The sequence below is a fragment of the Plecotus auritus genome, assembly GCF_963455305.1.
Source record: "Plecotus auritus genome assembly, chromosome: X".
Lineage (NCBI taxonomy): Eukaryota > Metazoa > Chordata > Mammalia > Chiroptera > Vespertilionidae > Plecotus > Plecotus auritus.
The window spans coordinates 31,205,134-31,228,541 of NC_137784.1; the positions used below are offsets into that span (position 1 = coordinate 31,205,134).

The 23,408-nt window shown below is 39.9% G+C and overlaps 1 protein-coding gene across 1 annotated transcript in view; it reads right to left on the reverse strand.

Moving 5' to 3' along the window:
• Positions 1–23,408, reverse strand: part of DACH2 (dachshund family transcription factor 2) — a gene marked incomplete at its 3' end in the record, with an annotated part of 454,016 nt that overhangs the window by 67,293 nt on the left and 363,315 nt on the right. The gene's annotated exons all lie outside the window — the stretch shown is intronic.

A 23,408-nucleotide genomic window follows, 5' to 3' on the forward strand; every position in this document is an offset into this window, starting at 1 on the left:
GCACCCAAATATATATCAATATATATCTATATATCTATATATCTATATATCAATATATCTATCTATCTCTATATCTCTCTCTCCATATATATATATATATATATATATATATATATATATACTTTTAATGGACTTTCAAAGAAAGATCCACAGCAATACAGTAACAGTAGGGAAACTTAACATCCCACTGACATCACTGGATAAATCTTACAGACATAAATTCAACAAGAAAATAGGCCTTAAATTACACAGTAGATCAGATGAATCTAACTGGTATTTACAGATCATTTCAACCCAAAGCAACAGAATATACATTCTTCTAAAGTGTACATGGAACATTCTCAAAGATATACCACATGTTAGGATACAAAACAAATCTATACAAATTCAAGAAGATTCATATAATACCAAGCATCTTCTTGGATCACAATGGCATTAAGGTAGAAATCAAATACAATAAAAACCTCAAAGACATGGAGGCTAAATAGGATGTTATTAAATAACTAGTGACCCAGTGTGCAGATTCATGCAGATTGAAAGGAAATTAATTAGAAGGTGGCAGGGGGGCAGGGAACTGGGTGAGACTGGCCAGATATGCCCTGGAGCCAACCTCCTGTGGTCCCTTCTGGCGGGACACACTTTGGGCAGAGACGCAGCTTGAAGGGCATCTATGGAGTGAGTGGGGTCCCTCCGGGAGGTGGGGTCCCTCCGGGAGGTGGGGTCCCTCAGCCTGGCCTGTGGGAATCGGTCTGAAACCGGCTCTCCTACATCCCCTGAGGGGTCCCAGAGTGTGAGAGGGCACTCTGCAAAGTTGCTATAGTAGAGGGTGTGGAATGTAAATGCAAGTAAACCAGACTCGGGGCCGACAGTGCCCCAGCAACAACATAACCCATGGCCAAAGGTGGAATTGCATGGCCCCTTGAGGATTGGGCTCCCTCCTCTCTGCTTCTGGGGTGCATCACCCAAAAACCGCCGCTGCCAAGTTACCACAGCTCGGCAGCTCCTGCATTGAGTGTCTGTCCCCTGGTGGTCAGTGTGCATCATTCCTACTGGCTAGTTGAATGGTCAGACGGCTGGATGGTCACTTAACCTTTTATATATATAGATGAGTGGAATACCAATGAGATCAAGCAAGAAATTAAAAACTTTCTGTAAACTAATGAAAATAAACGAACAACCACCCAAAACCTATAAAACACAGCAAAAGCAGTCCTGAGAGGGAAGTTCATAGCATTACAGGCCTACCTCAAGAAATAAGAAAAAGCACTAATAAACTATCTAACCCTACAACTAAACAAGTTGAAAAGAGAATAGCAAGGAAAGCCCATTGGAAGTAGAAGGAAGAAAATAATAAAGATCAAAGTGGAAATAAATGACATAGAAACGAAAAAACAAACAAAACAGTACAAAAGATCAATGAAAACAAGAGCTGGCTCTTTGAAAAGATAAACAAGATTGATCAAGCCTTAGCCAAACTCATCAAGAAACAAAGAGGAGGACCCAAATAAATAAAATCAGATATGAAAGAAGTGATATCACAATGGACACTACATACATACAAAGGATTGTTATCAAATATTCTGAATGACTATATGACATCAAACTGGACAATATGGGCAAAATGAACAAATTCCTCAAAAAATACAATCTTCCAAAACTCAAACAGGAAGAATCAGAAAAGCTGAGTAGGCCAATAACAACTGATGAAATTGAAGCAGACATTTTAAAAACTGCCAGCATACAAAATCCTGAACTGGATAAATTTACAGGAGAATTGTACCAAATATTCAGAGAAGAACTAACACCTGTTCTATTCTAAATCTTTCTGAAAATTCAAGAGGAAGGAACAATTACAAGCTATTTTTACGAAGCCAGCATTATCCTTATAACAAAACCAAAGGCATTGCAAAGAAAGAAAATTACAGGCCAATATTCCTGATGCACACAGATGCTAAAATCCTCAACAAAATATTAGCAAGGTGATCCAGAAATATATTAAAACGTTATACACTATGATCAAGTGGGTTTTATTCCAGGGATGCAAAGCTGGTATAATATTCACAAATCAATAAATGTGATACATCACATAAACAAATTGAAAGACAAAAATCACATGATCATATCAATAGATGGAGAAAAAGCATTTGGCAAAACGGGACAACCATTTTTGATAAAAACTCTCAGCAAAATGGTAATAGATTGATCACATCTAAACATAATAAAGGCCATATATGACAAACCTACAGCCAACATCATACTCAATGGGCAAAACTAAAAGTGTTCCTATTAAGAACAGGGAAAAAACAAAGAAGTCCGCTTTCACCACTCTTTTTCAACATAGTACTGGAAGTCATACCCATGATGTTCAGGCAAGAAGAGATAAAAGACATCTAAATTGGAAAGGAGAAAGTAAAACACAGTATTTGCAGATGACATTATATTGTACATAGAAAATCCTAAAGTCTCCATCACGAAATTACTAGACTTAATAAATGAATTTTGCAAGGAAGCAGGATACAAAATCAACATCCAGATGTTGATGGCATTTTTATACACCAATAGTGAATCCACAGAAAGAGAAACTGAAAAAAACAATCCCATTTATCATTGCAACAGCAACAAAACTAAGATACCTAGGAATAAACTTAACCAAGGAAGTAAAAGACATGTACTTGGGAAACTATAGGACTTTGAAAAAAGAAATAGAAGAAGATAAAAACAAATGGAACAGTATACCATGGGTTGGAAGAATTAACATAATTAAAATGTCCATACTACCCAAAGCAATCTATAGTTTCATTGCAATATCTATTAAAATACCAATGGCGTACTTCACAGAACTAGAACAAATACTCCAAAAAATGTATATGGCAACAAAGAAGATCCCAAATAGCTGCAGCAATCATGAGAAAGAAGAACAAAGTTGTTGGGATCACAATACCAGATATCAAACTATGTAATCAAAGCCACTGTAATCAAAATAGCCTGGTACTGGCACAAGAACAGGCAGATAGATCAATGAAACAGAACAGGGACCCCAGAAATTGACCCATACCCTTATGGTAAATAAGTATTTGAAAAAGGAGGCAATCACATACAATGGAGTGTAAACAGTCTTTTCAAATGGTGTTGGGAAAACTAACAGACACATGTAAAAAGATGAAACTAGACCACCAACTTACACCATACACAAGAAGAAACTCAAATTAGATAAAAGTCTTAAATGTAGCCATGAAACCATAACAATCCTTGAAAAAAAAATAGGCAGTAAAATCTCAGGCATCTCATGTACCAAAACTTTTGCTGATATATCACCTAGGGTAAGAGAAACAAAGGACAAAATAAACAAATGGCACTATATCAAAATAAACATTTTTGCACAGCAAAAGTAACCACCATCAAAATGCAAAGTGAGCCCTAGCTGGTTTGGCTCAGTAGATAGAGGGTCGGCCTGTGGACTGAAGGGTCCCATGTTCAATTCCAGCGAAAGCACATGCCCAGGTTGTGGGCTTGATCCCCAGTTGGGGGCATCCAGGATGCAGCCGATCAATGATTCTCTCTCATCATTGATGTTTTTATTTCTCTCTTCCTCTCCCTTCCTCTCTGAAATAAATAAATATATATACACTGAGTGGCCGGATTATTATGATCTCTGAACGCATAATAATCTGGCCACTCAGTGTATATACTATATAATAAAAGGCTACTAAGCAAATTGTCCCCTCAACCAGGAGTTCGACCAACAGGCAGGCTGGCCAACTACCCATGTCCCCTCCCCCTGGCCAGGCTGGCCGGACCCCACCCATGCACGAATTCATGCACTGGGATATATATATATATATATATATATATATATATATATGTATATGTATATGTATATGTATATGTATATGTATATACTGAGTGGCCAAATTATTATATGTTCAGAGATCATAATAATCTGGCCACTCAGTACACATATACCACATATATATATATATATATATATATATATATATACACACACACACACACACACACACACACATATACACATATATATACATATATATGTATATATATATATTTTTTTTAATGCAAAGGGAACCCACTGTATGGGGTACATATTTGCTGATAATATATCTGATAAGCTGTTAATCTTCAAAATATACAAAGTACTCATACAACTCAACAAAAGGAAGGCAAACAATCCAATTAAAAAATGGGCAAAGGACCTGAATAGACACTACTCCAAAGAGGACGTACAAATGGAAAAGGGAAATATAAAAAAATGCCCAAAGTCACTAATCATCACAGTGATGCAAATCAAAACCACAATGAGATAACACCTCACACCTGTCAGAATGGCTATCATTAATAAATCCACTCATAAAAATGCTGGGAATACACAGTATACTAAAATCCCTGAAACACCAATCAATAAGTATATATGCATCCTATGTCCATAGTAGCATTACTTATAATAACTAAGAGCTGGAAACAGTTCAGTGCCAATCAGTGGATGAATGGATAAAAAACTGTGGGACATTTACACAATGGAATACTATGCAGCTATAAAAAGATGGATTTTTTACCCTGTTGGACAGCATAGATGGACCTAGAAACTATTATGCTAAGTGAAATAAGCCAATCTGAGAAAGACAAATATCGCATTATTTCTCTTATTTGTTGAATCTAATGAACAAAACAAATTGACCAACAAATAAGACCCAAAGCATGGATGCATGGAATAGTTTGACATACCTCCAAATGGAGGTGGGGGGATAAGGAGAGATAAACCAAAGATTTATATACATATATGCATAGCCCATGGACATGAAAAATAGGGTGCTAAAGACCTGTGGGGTTGGATAGTGGCTGGGCAGAGGGAAGTAATAGGGAAGGGGGTGGATGGCAGACATCTGTAATGCTGCCAACAGTAAAATAAAATTAAAAAACAATACAAAACAAAAAAAGAAAATGAAGAGACAACTTACTAAATGGGAGAGAATATTTACCAATGATACATCTGATAAGGAGTTAATTTCCAAAATTTATAAAGAATTCATACTACTCAAAAGCTATAAAACATACAATCCAATTAAAAATGGGCAGGAGACCTGAAGAGACATTTCTGCAAAGAGGATATACAGCAGACCAATAGACATATGAAAGGATGCTCAAGGTCACTAATTGTCAGGAAATGCACATTAATACCATAATTAGTTATAACTTTACACCTATCAGAAGGGCTGTCATAAATTTATCAACAAATGACAGTTATTGGTGAGGATGTGAAAAAATGGGAACCCTCATGCACTACTCGTAGGAATGTAGATTGGTACAGCCACTATGGAAAACAGTATGGAGTTTCACAAAAATAAAAAGTAAAAATGGATCTGCCTTATGATCCAGTGATTACACTTCTGAGGATTTATCCAAAGAAACCCAAAACAGTAATTTGAAAGAACATATGCACCCCTATGTTCATTGCAGCATTATTTAAAACACCCAAGCTATTTAAGCAGCCAAATTGCCCATCAATAGATGAGTTGATAAAAAACAAACAAACAACAACAGTGGTACATATTTAAAATGGAATATTACTTACCATAATAAAGAATGTAATTTTTCCATTTGTGATGGATTGATGGACCCCAAATCTATTATGCTCACTGAAATAATTCAGTTAGAGAGTGACAAATAGCATATTATTTCACTTATATGTGGAATCCAAAGAACAAAGTAAATGAACAATCAAAATTGAAACATACTCATAGACACAGAGAGTGAACTGGTGTTTGCCAGAGGGGAGAGGGTTTGGGGACTGGGTAAAATTTATGATTGGATTTAGAAGCACTAATTGGCAGTTACAAAATAGTCATGGGTATGTAAAGGTATAGGGAACATAATAATATTGGAATAACTATGTATAGTGACAGTTGGGGTACTAGACTTATACAGGGAAACACTATGTTAAGTATATAATTGTCAAACCACTAAACAGTACACTGAAACTAATGCAAACTAAAATTGGAAGAAAAAAATGAAATGTAATGTTGCACACACATCAATAAAAAATTACAACTTCATTTAAAAAAACAGTAGTGGTACATTTATACAATGGAATATTATTTGGTCATATACTAGTAAAGAATAAACTCATCATTTATGACAACATGGATGAACTTAGAGCATATTATGTTAAGTAAAATAAGTCAAAGGCAAATACCATATGATTTCATTTATATGTGGAATCTAAAGAACAAAATAAATTAACAAACAAACCAGAATCAGACTTATAGATGCAGAGAACAAACTGATGGTTGCTAGTGGGGAGGGGGGTTGGGATAATGGGTGAAAGAAGTGAAGGGATTAAGAAGTAAAATTTGGTCATTACAAATTAGTCATGGGATATAAATTTCAGCATAGGGAATATAGTCGATAATATGGTATTTGAATTGTTGGGGGTTCACTGGTAAATTATATAATTGTCTAACCATTATGCTGTACACCTGAAACTAATATAAAGTAATATTGAATGTCAACTGTAATTAAAAAAATAAAATTTAAAACAAATAGTGCTGGAGCTAAGAAAATCATCCTTGACCTGATATCATGATCATAAATGTAAAATCCTATCTAATAAAAGAGTAATATGCAAATTGACAGTACCTCCACTACACCCACAAGCCATGCCCACCAGCCAATCAGGAGCGAGTATGCAAATTAACCCAACCAAGATGGCTGCAGCCACAGAGCGAGCAGGAGGCTTGGGTTTCCCCGAAAATGGAGGAAGCCAAGCTTTCCGCACACCCTGGCCAGCCCAGGCCTCCACTCAAGGCTACAAAGTTTCAATTATAGAAGATAAATAAATCCCAACAAAAATGGCTGCGGCCACGGAGCAAGCAGGAGGCTTGGCTCCACTCAAGGCTACAAAGTTTCAGTTGTAGAAGATAAATAAACCCCAGATACCAGGGCCTCCGCTTGGGTCGCCAGGGGGCGTGGCTGGCCTGCAAACCACCACAGGCCCCTCACCCAGGATACCCCACGCCCCAAGGGAACCCCCACCCTGATCCGGGACACCCTTCAGGGAAAACCAGCCAGCCCCCACCCATGCACCAGGCCTCTATCCTATCTAATAAAAGAGTAATATGCAGATTGACCATCACTCCAACACACAAGATGGCTGCCCCCATGTGGACACAAGATGACTACCACAAGATGGCCAGCAAGGGAGGGCAGTTGGAAGGGACCAGGCCTGCAAGGGGGGACAGTTGGGAGGGACCAGGTCTGCAGGGGAGGGCAGTTAGGGGTGACCAGGCCTGCAGGGAAGGGCAGTTAGGGGCAATCAGGCAGGCAGGGGAGTGGTTAGGGGGTCATCAGGCTGGCAGTCAGAAGTGGCTAGGGGCAATCAGGAAGGCAGGCAGGTGAGCAGTTGGGAGCCAGCAGTCCTGGATTGTGAGAGGGATGTCCGACTGCCCGTTTGGGATCAGGCCTAAACAGGCAGTCAGACATCCCTCGAGGGGTCCCAGATTGGAGAGGGTGCAGGCTGGGCTGAGGGACACACACCCGCCCCCCCATGCATGAATTTCGTGCACTGGGCCTCTAGTATAAAATAAAACTTATAGAAGAAAACATAGAAGAAAGTCTTCAGGACATAGGGCTAGGCAAAGAGATTTCAGACTTGACACATAAAAGAAAAGAATGACAAATTTGATTTCATCATTTTTTAAAAATTGTTCTGCTTAATATCCTTTTAAGAGGATATATAAACAAGTTATAGAGTGATGAAAATATTTGTAAACCACATATTTAACAGAGAACTTATATCTAGAATATATTAAAATTTTCTCAAATTCAATATGAAAACAACAAAACCAATTAGATAATAAAGAAGAGACATGAAAAGACAATTCATAAAAAGAATATATGGATAAGGGATTCAGTATCACTAGCCATCTATATATATATATATATATATATATATATATATATATATATAGAGAGAGAGAGAGAGAGAGAGAGAGAGAGAGAGAGAGAGAGAGAGAAGAGAGAGGTAATATGCAAATTAGGTTAGGCCAGGACACCGTAACGGTTCACAACCAGATAAGAGGAGGTTGTGCTCGCAGGTGAGGCCCTGAGCAGAGTTGGAGGCAGAGACAGGGTGGCCGGCCGAGACACTGTGCAGCCACTTGGGCCAACCTCCCAGAGCTGGAGCAGACACAGACAGGGAGACGGGGGCCAGCTGGAGCTCCCAGCCGCAGCCTGGGCAAGCCCCCCAGAGCCAGAGTGGACATAGACAGGGACAGGGGTCCATCCTGCAACCTCCATGGCCAAGCGAAGTCTGGGAAAAGAGAGGGCAAACCTGTCCACAGCCTCTCCAATTGCAGGCCCAGAGAAGAAAGGGCGGGCTACCCGCAGCCTCCCTAGCCGATTGCAGGCCAAGAGAGAAAAGGGCAGGCTTGCCTGCAGCCTCCATGGCCGAGCACAGGCCCAGAGTAAAATGTTGACAGCAAGTCCTTTCAATATAATTCGGGCATTGGAGGCCCACAGAATAATCATTTCCTTTTCTATGAAACACATAAGTCTATTTACACTATTTACAATTAAATAAGTTCCATATACTTGGACATTTTATAGCCCTGGAAGGTTACATATAATGATCAGCAAAGTGAGAAGATGAAAAGAATTTTTAGGCTTTTAAAGATGTAACTAATTTCTGTCTAGAAGACACACCAATTCAAAAAGTCATGGTTTTATTGTCCTATAGGACATTAGCCATATTGTATCTAATTTAGCAGTTTTACTTCAGGCTTTCATCTTTGGCAATCTCCTTTGAACAGCATTATCATCCTGCCAGTCCCTTCACTTAGTTAAACAGAACTTTTGCATCTGCTATTATGTATTTGAATAAGAATTATGTATTTAACACGTGCAAAATTTTGTTTTGACACAATAAAATAAAAGATCATCTGATTCTTCCCTGGAAAAAAGAAAAACAAAAACTTGAATTATTGGTGTGACTTAGGCTAATTTTCCAAATATTGTTAATAAAATTCATGTAGGGATCTTCACAGAGCCAAGAATTCTCTCTTTCAGGCCTACATATTCAGCATCTCCAAGGAGGAGGCCTGTTAGTCTGTGTTTTGTTTTGTTTTTTAATACTCACCAGAGGATATTTTTTCACTCCTTTTTAGAGAGAGTGGACCAGAGGGAGAGGGAGTGGGAGAGGGAGAGGGAGAGGGAGAGGGAGAGGGAGAGGGAGAGGGAGAGGGAGAGGGAGAGGGCTCGCTCGCAGCTGAGGGCATGCCCTCGCCAGCAGTCCCGCATCTGCAAGTGAGCTGCAGAGTAAACACATTTTCTGACCACTCATTGGCTAAGCTCCCCATACACTACTCACATTGTTCTTGATAACTTGCCTAATAAGAATCCAAGAAGGTGATCTAGGGTTTTTCTACCTCACTCCTGGAGGGAAAAACTAAGGTCCACTGCTGGAGGGGCTTAGAAATGTCATATCCTGCCCTACCCCATTTGGCTCAGTGGATAGAACCTAAGTCTGTGGACTGCAGGGTCCAAGTTTTATTCAGATCAAGGACATGTACCTAGGTTGCAGGCTCCTTCCTGGCCAGGGCCCAGGTCAGGGCTCATGCAGGAGGCAGCCAATCGCAGTGTCCCTCTCACATTGATGTTTCTCTCTGTCTTTCCCTCTCTCTTCCACACTCTCTAAAAATCAATGGAAACATATCCTCAGGTGAGGATTGAAAAAAAAAGAAAGAAATGTCATATCCTATGAAGGAGACATCTTGAAAATGCCTAAAGAAAGTTGTTATGTTTTCGTGATGAAGAGACTGGAGTCCATGTTGATGAAAACACCTTGGGGCTGTGGCGGCCAGCAGTGGCAGCAGTAGCAAGGTGATGGTGGCAGTGCCTTCCCCTGATCAGCCAGGTTGCCTCTTGCAGAGGGAGGCTTAGGGCCATGGGGAGTGGGCCTAAGCCATCAGTAGGACATCCCCTGAGGGCTCCCGGACTGTGAGAGGGGGCAGGGTGGGCTGAGGGACCTCCCACCCTCAGTGCACAAGTTTTGTGCACCGGGCCTGTAGTTAGAGACATATAAATTAAAACCACAATGAGATATCACTATATACACCCATGAGAAAAACTAAATTTTTAAAAGTACAACACAAAATACTAATAAGGTTGTGGACAACCTAAACTATTCATATATTGCAGATAAGGAATATACAAATGGTGCAGCCACTCCAGGAAATACTTTGGCAACTTATCATAAAACTATACATACTTTTACCATATGACCCAGAAATTGCACTCTTGGGCATATATCCCAGAGAAATGAAAAGTTATACCTACATAAAAACCTGTACATAAATGTTCATAGAAACTTTAATAATAATAAAGACTGGAAGTGAGATACTTACAATGGATGAATGATTACACAAAATGTGGTACCTACATATTATGGAATACTACTGTGCAATAAAATGGGCAAAAATTATTGACATATATAAGAATTTGGATAATATCAAGGGAATTATGCTGTCTGAAAAAAAAAATCTCAAAAAAGTCAAATGCTGTATGATTTCATTAGAACATTCTTAAGATGATGGAATTATAGAGTTGGAGAATAGAATATTGGTTATCAGGAGTTTGGAATCAAGGTGGAGAGGGGGCTAATAAAGGAATAGCAGGAAAGACACCCCTGTGGTCCTTGAACAGTCCTATATTTTTTACTGAAGTATAATTGAGATACATTACATTAGTTTCAGGTGTACAACATAACAATTTGACATTTATATACACTACAAAGTGATTGCTATAGTAAGTAAAGCCACCATCCATCACCACACAATGTTGAACTTTTTTCTGTAATGAGATCTTTTAATAATTGATCTCACTTATTTGTGGAATCTAACAAACAAAACAAATTGACTAACAAAATAAGACCCGAAGCATGGAGGTATGGAACAGACTGATGTACCTCTGTGTGTGGGGGGATGAAGAGAGATAAACCAAAGAACTTATATACTTACTAGAGGCCCAGTGCATGAAACTTGTGCACAGTGATCAGGGCCAATCAGATTCCCCGCCTCCCTGCCTCCTCCTTCCCTCACTCCCTCAGTGCCCCGCCACCGCCACTGTTCACCCACCATGTTCTGTGCCACCTCCTGGTGGTCAAAACATGTCATAGTGAGCGATTGAACTCCCGAGGGGACACTTTGCATATTAGCTTTTTATATATGTAGACTAGGGGCCCAGTGCACAAATTAGTGCACCTTGAAAGGAACTGTGGGCTGCGAGGCTGTGGTGGGCACAGGGATGGGTCTCAGCTCATCCTCCGTACCCCTGCCCGGCCCCTCCTGCCATGGCCCCCAGTCCCCTCTCTACAGACAACCCTACTACCACCACCACTCCCACATGCTGATGGTTCCGGCCCCACTTGCACCCACTGATGGCATGGAGCAATTGAGGCTGGCATGAGCAGTGAGTGTGAGCGGGGCTGGGGCTGTCAGTGGGTGCAAGTGGTGGCTGCTGCCTTGATCACCCCTCAGGAGTAGGGGGAAATGGAGAAGCACTCAGGGGTGATTGGGGAAGGCAGCTGCCTCTCACACCTGCTGACAGTGCTGAGTGACAAGAACCTATGCCGGGTGCCAGAAGCAGGTGCAAGCAGGGCCAGCGCCAGCAGTGGGTGTGAGAGGTGGCTGCCAGCCCTGATTGCCCCTAAGAAGCAGGGGGAGGTGGAGAAGCCCTGAGGGACAATACGGGCTGGCAGCCGCAGCTAACACCCACTGACAGTGTTGGGCAATTGGGGGCAGCACTAGGTGCCAGCAGTGGGTGCGAGAGTACCAACAGCTGGTGAGAGCAGGGCCAGCACCGGCAGCAGGTGCAAGTGCCTGGTGGGACTGCGGTACATGGGAGCAAAGAATTTTCAGTAACCACCAGAGGCTCACACTGATGACAGCAACTGGAGCACTGCCTTAGTCTGGTGCCCCTGCTCACCTGCTCCACCATCCCACTGCACCCGATGCCCACTATGTTCCGCACATGCCCCCTGGTGGTCAGCACACGTCATAGCAACTGGTTGTTCAGTTGTTCGGTTGGTTGTTCTGCCATTTGGTCTATTTGCATATTAGGGTTTTATATTTACATATATATATATATATATATATATACATATATATATATACTAGTGGCCCGGTGCATGAAATTTGTACATGGAGGGGGGGTTGCCTCAGCCCAGCCTGCACCCTCTCCAATCGGGGATCCCTTGGGGGATGTCTGACTGCTGGTTTAGGCAGTCGGACATCCCTCTCATAATCTGGGACCGCTGGCTCCTAACCACTCACCTACCTGCCTGCCTGATCACCCCTAACTGCCTCTACCTGCCTGCCAGATCACCCCTAACCTCTCTGTCTGCCTGCCTGATTGCATCTAATTGCCTCTGCCTGCCTACCTGATTTCCCCTAACTGCCCTCCCCTGCTGCCTGATCTTGCCCCCAATTGCCCTCCCCTGCCTTCCTGGTTACCCCAACTGCCCTCCCACACCAGCCTGATCTCACCCCCAATGGCCCTCCCCTGCTGGCCTGATCTCAACCCAAACTGCTCTCCCCTGCCTGCCTAATCGCCCCTAACTGTTTTTGCCTGGCTGATCACTCCTAACTGCCCTCCCCTAAAGGCCTGATCTCACCCCCAACTGTCCTCCCTGCTGGCCAATTTGGTTCTGATTAGTCAGTTTCTATGCCAGTTAGCGTCAAAAGCTCCACCTCCTAGGCAGCCATTGGTTCCTCACAGTTCACCAAGATTTTGTTCTGATTGGTTGGGTTCTATGCCAGTCAGCATCTCCAGGCCTATCTCCAGGCCTGATCAGAGAGGTGGGGCTGAACAGCAGCTACCGCAGAGGCCTGGAGAGAAAGAGAGGTGCAACTGTGGGCGAATCCCAGAGAGAAAGAGAGAGGCAACAGCTGATCAACAGCTGCCATGGAGGCTATGGATCAGACCCTGTCTCTCTCTTTGGGCCTCTCTCCGGGCCTGATCCGCAGCCCCCTCAGCAGTCAGTGCTGGGTCGCCACACCCACACCGGCAGCAGTCAATGCTTGGTTGCCACGGCAACCCAGCACTGACTACAGGACTGACTTCTTGTGTTCAGTCAAGCCTTCGGTCAGTTGTTATGGACCCTGGGTTTTTATATATTAGGATATGCATAGCCCAATGACATGGGCAATAGGGTAGTGAAGACCTGGGGGCCGGGTAGGGCCTGGGTGGAGGGGGTAAAGGGGGGTAGTAATGGGAGACATCTGTAATACTATCAACAAATAAAAAAAATAATGAATGAATAAAAAATCTTTTTTTTTTTTAAAAAAAAGGAGCAAGCATGGTAGTATGTCATCTGTTTGTATATGTTGTAACTGTTCTGATAAAACTGGGTGTAGTCAACACAATTTAATGAAAATTTTGGAACATCAGTCATGGTTGTCCCACACAGGATCCATAAAAAAGATTTACTTTCTTAGCAACTTTCAAATTTTCAATTTAATATTATTGACTATAGTCACCATCCAGTACATTACATCAATATGACTTATTTCTTTTATATCTGGAAATTTGAAAGTCTTTATCTCCTTCACTCATTTCAGCTCACCTCCATTCCCCCTCACTTTTGGCAACCACCAATTTGCTCTCTGTATCTATGAGGTTGTTTTTTTGTTTATTTATTTATTTATCTATCTATTTATAGATTCCACATATAAGTGAAATCATACAATATTTGTTTTTCTTACAGTATATATCTCTGTCTCAGTTATTTCACTTAGTATAATGTCCTCAAGGTTCATCTACATTATGGCAAATGGCAAAACTTTATTCTTTTATATGGCTGAGTAGCATTCCATTAAATATAGATACCACACCTTCTTTATCCATTCATCTATCAATGATCACCTAGTTTGTTTCCATATCTTAGCTATTGTAAATAATGCTGCAATGAACATAAGGGTGTACATATCTTTTCAAATTAGTGTTTTTGGTTTTCTTTGCATAAATACCCAGAAGTAGAATTTCTGGATCGTATGTCAGTTATTTTTTAATTTTTCAATTACAGTTTATATTCAATGAAATTTGTGCAAGAGTAGGCCTTCACAGCCATAGCGGCTTCCTGGATCCCTCCCTCGCAGCTGTGGGTGGCTGCCCCAATCTTGCGGCTGCAGCCCTGGTTTCATCCCAGAAGGATGTCCAGAAGGACATCTGGTCTAATTAGCATATTATGTTTTTATTATTATAGATTATTTTGCATTAGTTTCAGGTGTACAGAAAAGTTGTTAGACAATCATTTACTGTACAAAGTGTTCCCCTGATATTCCAGTACCCACCTGACACCATGTTATTGTCTATGTTTCCTATGCTGTACGTTAGGTATCCAATGCTATTTTGTAACTACCAATCTGTATTTCTCAATCCCTTCACCTTTTTCACCCAGTCCCCCAACCCCTCTCCCCTCTGGCAGAAATCTTCATACTTTTTTTCCACAGTGACTGCATCAATTTATATACCCACCAAAAATGCACAAGGGTTTCCTTTTCTCCACATCCTCACCAACATTTATTTCCTATCCTTTTGATAATAGCTATTCTGACTGGTGTGAAGTGATATCTCATTGTGGTTTTAATTTGCATTGCTCTGGTAATTAATGATGTTGAGGATCTTTTCATATGTCTGTTGTTCACCTGTATTTCTTTGGAAAAATGTCTACATAGATCCTCTGCCTATTTTTCCATCAAATTATTTTTTGCTTTTGAGATATATGACTTCTTTTTATATTTTGGATATTAACCAGTTATCATAGCCCTATATCATGATTGTGGTAGGAGTTAAAAAAAATCTACAGATGTGATCAAAATTCATTAAAGGGATACATATACAGATATACTCAACAATGAATGTGTGTAAAACTGGTGAAATTGGAATAAGGTCTGTGGATATATCAATGTAAATTTTCTTAATTTGTTATCATATATCTAGAGGCCTGGTGCACAAAATTCATGCACTGGGGGGGTGTCCCTCAGCCCAGCCTGTAACCTCTCCAATCTGGGACCCCTCAGGGGATGTCCGACTGCCAGTTTAAGCCCAATCCCTGCAGGCCTGGTCCCCCCAAATACCCTCCCTCCCCTGCAGGCCCAATCTCCCCCAACTGCCCTCCCCTGCAGGCTCGGTCCCCCCCAACTGCCCTCCCCTACTGACCTGGTTGCCTCCAACTGCCTTCTCCTGCAGGCCTGGTCCCCCTGAACTGCCCTCCCTCCCCTGTAGGCCCGGTCACCCCCAACTGCCCTCCCCTGCTGGCCAGGTTAACCTAACTGCCCTCCCCTGTCAGCCTGGTCACCCTTAACTGACCTCCTTTGTTGGCCTGGTTGCCCCCAACTGCCCTCCTCTGCAGGACTGGTTGCACCCAACTGCCCTCCCCTGCCAGCCCGGTAATCCCTAACTGCTGTCCCCTGCCGGCCTGGTTTCCCCCAACTGACCTCCCCTGCTGGCCTGGTCACCCTTAACTGCCCTCCTTTGCTGGCCTGATCGCCCACAACTACCCTTCCAAGCCAGCCATCTTGTCGCAGCCATCTTGTGACCACATGTGGGTGGCCATCTTTTGCGAGGACGTGACAGTCAATTTGCATATTACCTCTTTATTATATAGGATTACATAAGATATTACCATTGGGAGAGACTGGTTGAATGGTACATGAGATCCCTCCATATTCTTTTTGCAACTTACTGTGAATGTATACTTGGTTATAAATAGAAAGTTTTATAAATGAAAGTAATTCAAAGAAATTTTCAATTAAGCTATGTTTCTTGTTTTTCTCATTTCTATTTAGAATTACTGAATGATATAAAATGCAAAAAAATGTGTATTTTACTTTCTGTTATGTATTTTTTTTATTTTTCAATTCAGTATTATTCTGTATTAGTTTTAGATGTACAGCAAAGTTGTTAGAAAACCATGCATTTTTTGTAGTGATCCCCCTAATGCTTTAAGCACCCACCTGGTTCTATATATAATTATCACAATATTATTGATTATATTCCCTATGCTATAATTTATATCTCTGTGACTGTTCTGAAACTACCAAATTATACTGCTTAATCCCTTCACCTTTTTCATGCAGTCTCCCAGACCCCCTTCCCTCTGACAATGGTCAATTTGTTCTCTGTATCTATAAGTCTGTTTCTCTTTTGTTTGTTTGTTTATTTTGTTCCTTAGATTCCACATATAATGAAATCACCATTATGTATTTTAACTTCATCATAAAGTACATTTGCAATGATGTATATATTTTAGTTGCACCAGTGCATCAGTCTATCTTATTCAAAAAATAATATTCAAAAGATATATTTCCCATTTAATGATGGTCAATAATCATTTCCAAGCACCTGAATAGTGCCACTAGGTCTTAAAGATTTAGTGTAGCACTAAGTTTTCTCAGGAATAGATAAAGAGAGGCATCTTATAAAATACAGAATATTTAGACTATTATAGTGTCAATATGTATCCCAAAACCTTCTCTAATGTAAAATTAGCCTATCTGCATATGAATAAATATAATACTTTTATTCAAGATGAGATATGCTTTAAAGTCTTATGATTGAAAGATGTTAAAACTGGAAAGCTTTTCATCTTTAGTTTGTGTATTGATTTTAAATGTTCAGAGGACTCAAGTTTTGGGCTAGATGATAAATTTATTACTCCACTGTTTCCATAGTATTTAAGATTTGATCATCAGTGCTTCTTACACGTACATAGTTTTCAATAAATATATTAAATACAAAATGTAATATCAAAAGCCCCTATTCTTGCTAGTGGTTTCAGAGACCAAAGACTGTCAAGGGAAGAGGGTCTTGGTTTGTGTCTTTGCTTTTACATGGATAAACTAAGGAGGATTATCCCAACTATTCTAAATCTAAGAATACCAGAGCTGTTGAAAACCATGTAACACAATGTTGTAATATGCAAATTGACTTGGTCAATTTGTTTGACAAAGTCTGTGGAAAGTAAAATCAAAGGCTTCACTTAACTGACCAGTTGGTATAGTCAAAATAAAGAACTTGAGTCAAACTAGAGTTTTGAGTCAAAATTCAATAGCTATTTTGGTAAGTCATTTTTGACTCAGTCTAGATGGACATTACTGTCAGGAAAGGCCAGATAATAAAAACTTGAATAGTATGCATATAAAATTTTAAGGCAAAATTCAAATTATCATTTGAGACATGTATCGCACTATCACCCAATTTTACAAGGTGCAATAAGAGACAGACTACATAATATTTCTTCATTTTCTAAAAATTTCCACATAATAGCAAAGCTGGAATTTTATAATTTCCAAAGCTATAAATCATTTTTAGAATCATGATGATATTACCCAAAACAGATGTGAAAACATATGTTTGCCATAGTTGTATAAACTGCTTACTTGTCATAATAAATGTTGAGACTTCTACTTTAACTACATTCCATTTTAATAACAAAATTTATTTGAGGAAAATATAGTTCATCTTAATATCACAACTCTAAGTGGCAGTAATAGACATAGACCACCTCAATTAAAAGAAAGCTTTCTATTATAACCTGGATTCACATTAGTATGCCATTCTTGTCTATTAATGTCTTCATCAGTATGTGTGACAAACCTCTTTGAACTGAGTAAAACTGTGCCATTCTATAGTGAGAGATTCAAAAGTGCCAGTAGATACCACTGTGTATTTTATGAAAATCAGTGACCTGTGCATCTATCTGTGCAAGTGTTCCAGCTGATTTCTCATTAGACACAGAAGTATGTACTTGAAGCACTCAGGCCACTCCTAAATGACATTTTGACTTAAGGGGTTTGCAGTTCCAATGAAATCAGGTGCAGGTTTATATTTTCCTAGAAAAACTGTTTTACTACCAAACTGTTCTTTAAATAGTCATGACTTAGTTGGTGGGAAAGAGGTTTCAGGAACAAACTATTATTGGGTTATGAATGAAGTTCATCTTTAACTAGAAGTTCATTACCAGTGTAAAAGTTTTGGGTAGTTTACTATGCTGAACTTGACTTCTTCCTTTTGGACTATTCTGAAATCAATCATTTACATCTCAGAGGGTATAGCCATTCAGTGCTTGGATGAGAAATACTAAACATGTGGCAAGGAAAACAACCATGGATCAATGAAATTAAAATCATACATTATTCCAAATTCTAACCAAAATACTCATGTAGGTTTTAGGAAGTTCAATCAAGAGAAGAAAGAAAAATGTATCCATTAACTCTTCAGTTCATGAACTCTTTTTTCTATATATTAAGAGCATCTTTAGTAGAGATAGAAAAAATGCACCCCATTGTGAAGTACCAACAAATCATCTGATGATTGGATAGATTACATGTTAGTTTATGTTCTTCAGCTTACAGTTACTGTCTAACTCATGGTAACAGTCATAATGCATAACTTATAAAATATGCTTACAACCATTTGAGGTTGATTAATATATTTCCCAAAATATTTTGAAATATGCTGATATAGTTTACCTTTTTCTTACCTTTGCAGCCTTTTAAGCAAGGTTGTACAAAGCTTTATGAAATTGTTACTCTCCCTACATTTTTTAACAGATATCCTAAGAAAAAACTGCCTACTGTGCAGATGTGATCAATGCACTTCAGTTGCTCAAAAGCTAGAATGGTGTCATATCTACCAACATTCAAGGTATTTGATTGGAGTACCTTGCTTAGCTTTCATTTGAAGTGTCCAAATTAGCATACATATTTTTTGTTAATGTAATATATATATATATATATCTTTATTGTTGAGAGTATTACAGATCTCTTCCCCTTTTTTGTTATTTATTTATTGTTATTTGTATATATCTTAATTATTGAGAGTATTATAGATGGTCTCCCCCCTTTCAGTTAGTGTATACTTCATTTTTCCCCTCCCTTTCCCCTCCTCCAACTAGCTCCTGACCTACTTCAGGGCTTCATCACTCTATTGTCTGTGTCTATGTGTAATGCATACATGCATATAAGTTCTTTGGTTAATCTCTTCCCACCCATCCTCCCCGCTTCTCTCTGAGATTCGTCAGTCAGTTCCATATGTCCATGTCTCTGGTACTATTTAATTCATCAATTTATTTTGCTCATCAGATTACTTGATCATTTATTTTCATTTTTAGATTAAATTGTTGATAGATATGTATTTATTGTTATTTTATTGTTCATATATTTATCTTTTGTCTTTCTTCTTCTTAAAGACTTTTCCACATTTCATGTAATACTGGTTTGCTGGTGATAAATTCCTTTAGCTTTTTCTTGTCTGTGAAGCTCTTTATAGGACCTTCAATTATAAATGACTAGAGGCCAAGTGCACAAAATTCGTGCACTTGGGGGGGGGCCCTCAGCCCAGCCTGCACCCTCTCACAATCTGGGAGCCCTCAGGGAATGTCTGACTGATGTGGAGGTGAGAGAGGCTCCTGCCACCACCACTGCACTCATCAGCCATGAGCCCGGCTCAAGACTTCTGGCTGAGCAGCACTCCCCCTGTGAGAGTGCACTGACACCAGGGGGCAGCTCCTGCATTAAGCATCTGCCCCCTGGTGGTCAGTGCACATCATAACGACTGGTCGTTCCACCGTTTGGTTGATTTGCATATTGGCCTTTTATTATATAGGATAGCTTTGCAGGGTGGGGTAATCTTGTTCCTTACTTTTCATCACTTTGAATATTTCTTGCCACTCCTTTGTGGCCTGCAAAGTTTCTGTTGAGAGATCAGCTGACAGTCATATGGGCACTCCCTTGTAGGTAACTAACTGCTTTTCTCTTGCTGATTTTAAGACTTTCTCTTTGTATTTAAACTTTTAATTATGATGTGTCTTGGTGTGGGCTATTTTGGGTTCATATTTTTGGGACTCTCTGCACTTTCTGGACTTGAAAGTCTATTTCTTTCACCAGGTAGGGGAATTTTCTTGTCATTATTTCTTCAAATAGGTTTTCAATTTCATAGTTCCTCTCATCTCCTTCCAGCACCACCATCATGTGAATGCTAGTATGCATGAAGTTGTCCCAGAGACTCCTTGTGCTATCTTCATATTTTTAGATTGTTATCTTTTTTTCTCTTCTGATTAGGTGTTTTTTTGCTTCCTCATATTCCAAATCGTTTATTTGATTCTTGGCATCCTCTAATCTACTGTTGATTCCCTGTAAATTATTCTTCATTTCAGTTAGTGTATAATTCATTTTTGAATGGTCCTTTTTCATGTCTTTGATATTCTCACTAAATTCCTTGATATTTTCACTGTTTCTTGAAGTTCTCTTTAAGTTCCTTGAGCATCTATACAACTATTGTTTTGAACTCTGTATCTAGTAGTATGCTTGCTTCCATTTCATTTAGTTCTATTTTTGGAAATTTCTTCTGTTTTATCTTTTTGGACATGTTTCTTTGTCTCCACATTTTGGGTGCTTCCCTGTGTTTGTTTCTATGTATTAGGTAGAACTGCTTTGTCTCCTGGAGTTTGTAGAGTCACTTAACGTAGTGGTTGTCCTGTCGTCCCTGTGGCTCAACCTCCCCAGTCATTTGAGCTGGGCACTCTAGGTGCATGCCTGTTTGGGCTGTGTGCACTGTCCTCTTGTAGTGGGGCCTTGATTTCTGTGGGTATCACTAAGAGAAATTGACCCTCAGGCCAATTGGCTGTGAGGACCTGCTGCGTCTACAGTGGAAGATCTGCTGTGCAGGACATGCCTGTATGGAGCAGGACTTGTTTCAGTGGGACTTTGGTGCTCTACCAGGTGTACGGATTAATAACGTGGATATTTTTCAATAGATGGGGTTACACATATGTTGATATATATGCGATTTGATATGTATGCTATTTTGTTGTATTGACAACAAGCTTCAAAATTTCATATGTCAAATTTTCTGAAGGTGTTAACATTATAGATATTTTTACACTTAAAAATGTCAAATTTCATGCCAAAAAAAAAGAGCATTTGTGGGAAGTTTTAATTCATTATTTTTAAGAAAAGTGCTGCTGAATACTTTGGGAAGCTTATGGTGAACATGCTCCATCTCAAGATACTTGTGGACACTGGTTTAAATGCTTTAAAAATGATGATTTCGATGTGAAAGACAAAGAACATCCAGATCTACCGAAAAAGTTTGAAGACCAACAATTACAAACATTATTGGATGAAGGTGCATGTCAAACTCAAAAACAACTCGCAGAAAAATTAAACGTTGCTCACAAACAATTTCTGATCATTTACAATCAATGGAAAAGATTTCAAAGAAAGGAAAATGGGTGTCACATCAACTGAACGAAAGACAAATGGAAAACTGAAAAGTCATCAGTAAAATGTTGCTTCAACGGCATGAAAGGAAGTCTTTTGCATCGAATTGTGACTGGCGATGAAAAGTGGATTTATTTTGAGAATCCCAAATGCACAAAATCATGGGTTGATCCAGGTCAACCATCAACATTGAATGCAAGGCCAAATCGCTTCGGAAAGAAGATAATGCTCTGCATTTGGTGGGATCAGGAAGGTGTGGTGTATTATGAGCTTCTGAAACCAGGTGAAACCATTAATACTGATTGCTACCAACAACAAATAATCAATTTGAACCACACTTTGATTGTGAAGTGACCAGAATGTGCCAGAAGACACGGAAAAGTAATTTTGCTTCATGATGATGCACCATCACACACTTCAAAACCAGTTAAAGACACGTTAAAAGATCTTGCCTGGGAAGTATTAACCCACCCACTATATTCACCAGACCTTGCTCATTCAGATTACCACTTGTTTGGATTGATGGCACATGCACTTTCTGAGCAGCACTTCAAAACATACAAAGAAGTGTAAAATTGGGTCTCTGAATGGTTTGCTTCAAAAAAAAAGAAAAGTTTTATTGGGACAGATCCACAAAGTACCTGAAAAATGGGGGAAATGTGTAGCTAGCGATGGACATTACTTTGAATAAAGCACTTTTGATTTTTCTCTTAAAATTACTGTGTTTTCTTGGATTACAAAATCCACATTATTAACCTGTACACCTGGTATGTGTCTGTCCCTTGAGTGTATTGCTCATGCACATGGTAGAGCTGGAATCTGGTATCATCCGAAGCTGTCCATCAGGTGCACTGGCTCTGGGGCCTCTACAGAGGTGCAAAGTCAGCAACTGCCTTTGCTTTGTCTAGGGCCAGCCAGCATGACCTCCAGAAGATCTGCAGATGGCTGCTATTGTATTGGGTTTAGATATGTTCAGGAGAAGCCAAGCTGTGAACCTTAGCCAGCCACTGCTAGTGTCAGGCCTGTGGCACACTGAGTCCAGCTGCTGCTTGTTTGAGTGATTTTAGGAAAGCCTAAATCCTGAGCCAGAATAGGCCATTCATATGGAAAAGACACTGCAAACAACTTGGGTGTGGCTGCAAATTGGGTGGGGAAGAATCTCATGGAATCACCAGGTTGGGACAAATAGTGTGAGCCAGGTAGATGGAGTCTCAGATATGGCACCTGCCAGTCAGCTCTGTGAGGGAAGTTCCCAGCATTTTAACTGGGAGAAAGCTGTCCCTGAGTTCTTGTCCTGATGCCACACAATTTAGTTCATCCCTGTATGTCCCTGGACTCTTTTAAGCTGCTGCCACAGTGCTGGAGCTCAGAGGAAATGAGTCCAAGTAAGTCTGTGAGCAAGCCCTTTAAAAGAAACTACCCGGTACTCTTGCAGCCTCTGTGTCACTCAGCCACAATCTCTGCTTGCTTTTACAGCCCAGAGTTATGGGGATGCCTCTTCCTGGCTCTGAAATCCTGGGTTAGGGGTCTGATGTGGAGCTGGGATCTGTTGCTCCTCATGGGAAGCCTCCTCAGCCAAGATATCTCTTCTGATTAAAAACACACATATGTGGATGTCAGACCAGCCTGTCCCATGCCTCCGTCGCTCCTGCCAAGTCTGTATGTGCTTTTCTTCTTTAACTCTCTAATTGTAACACTTCCATTCAGTCAGATTTCTGGCGGTTCTGAATGATAGTTGTTCTGTATTTTAGTTGTAAGTTTGATGTGATTTTGTGAGGATGCAAGTACCACCATTTACCTACATTGCCATCTTGGTTCCTCAAATGGAATGATCTAGCAAACGTTCTTAAAATTACTTTTGAGGTTTGATGGGAATATCTCTCTTTCATGACAGCAACTCAGTTTTTCAAACATAAGCATCAAATGGTGAGTCATTTAAAAATAGTTAACAAAGTGCATGTAAAATTGTAAAATAAATAAATAAATAAATAAATAAATAAATAAATAAAAGGTCAAATGTCTCTAATCAAGCATAATAAAAGGGCTTCAGGATTATGTTCTCAACCAGACATATTTCAGGCTGATTATGTAATTTATAACATCAAATAAACA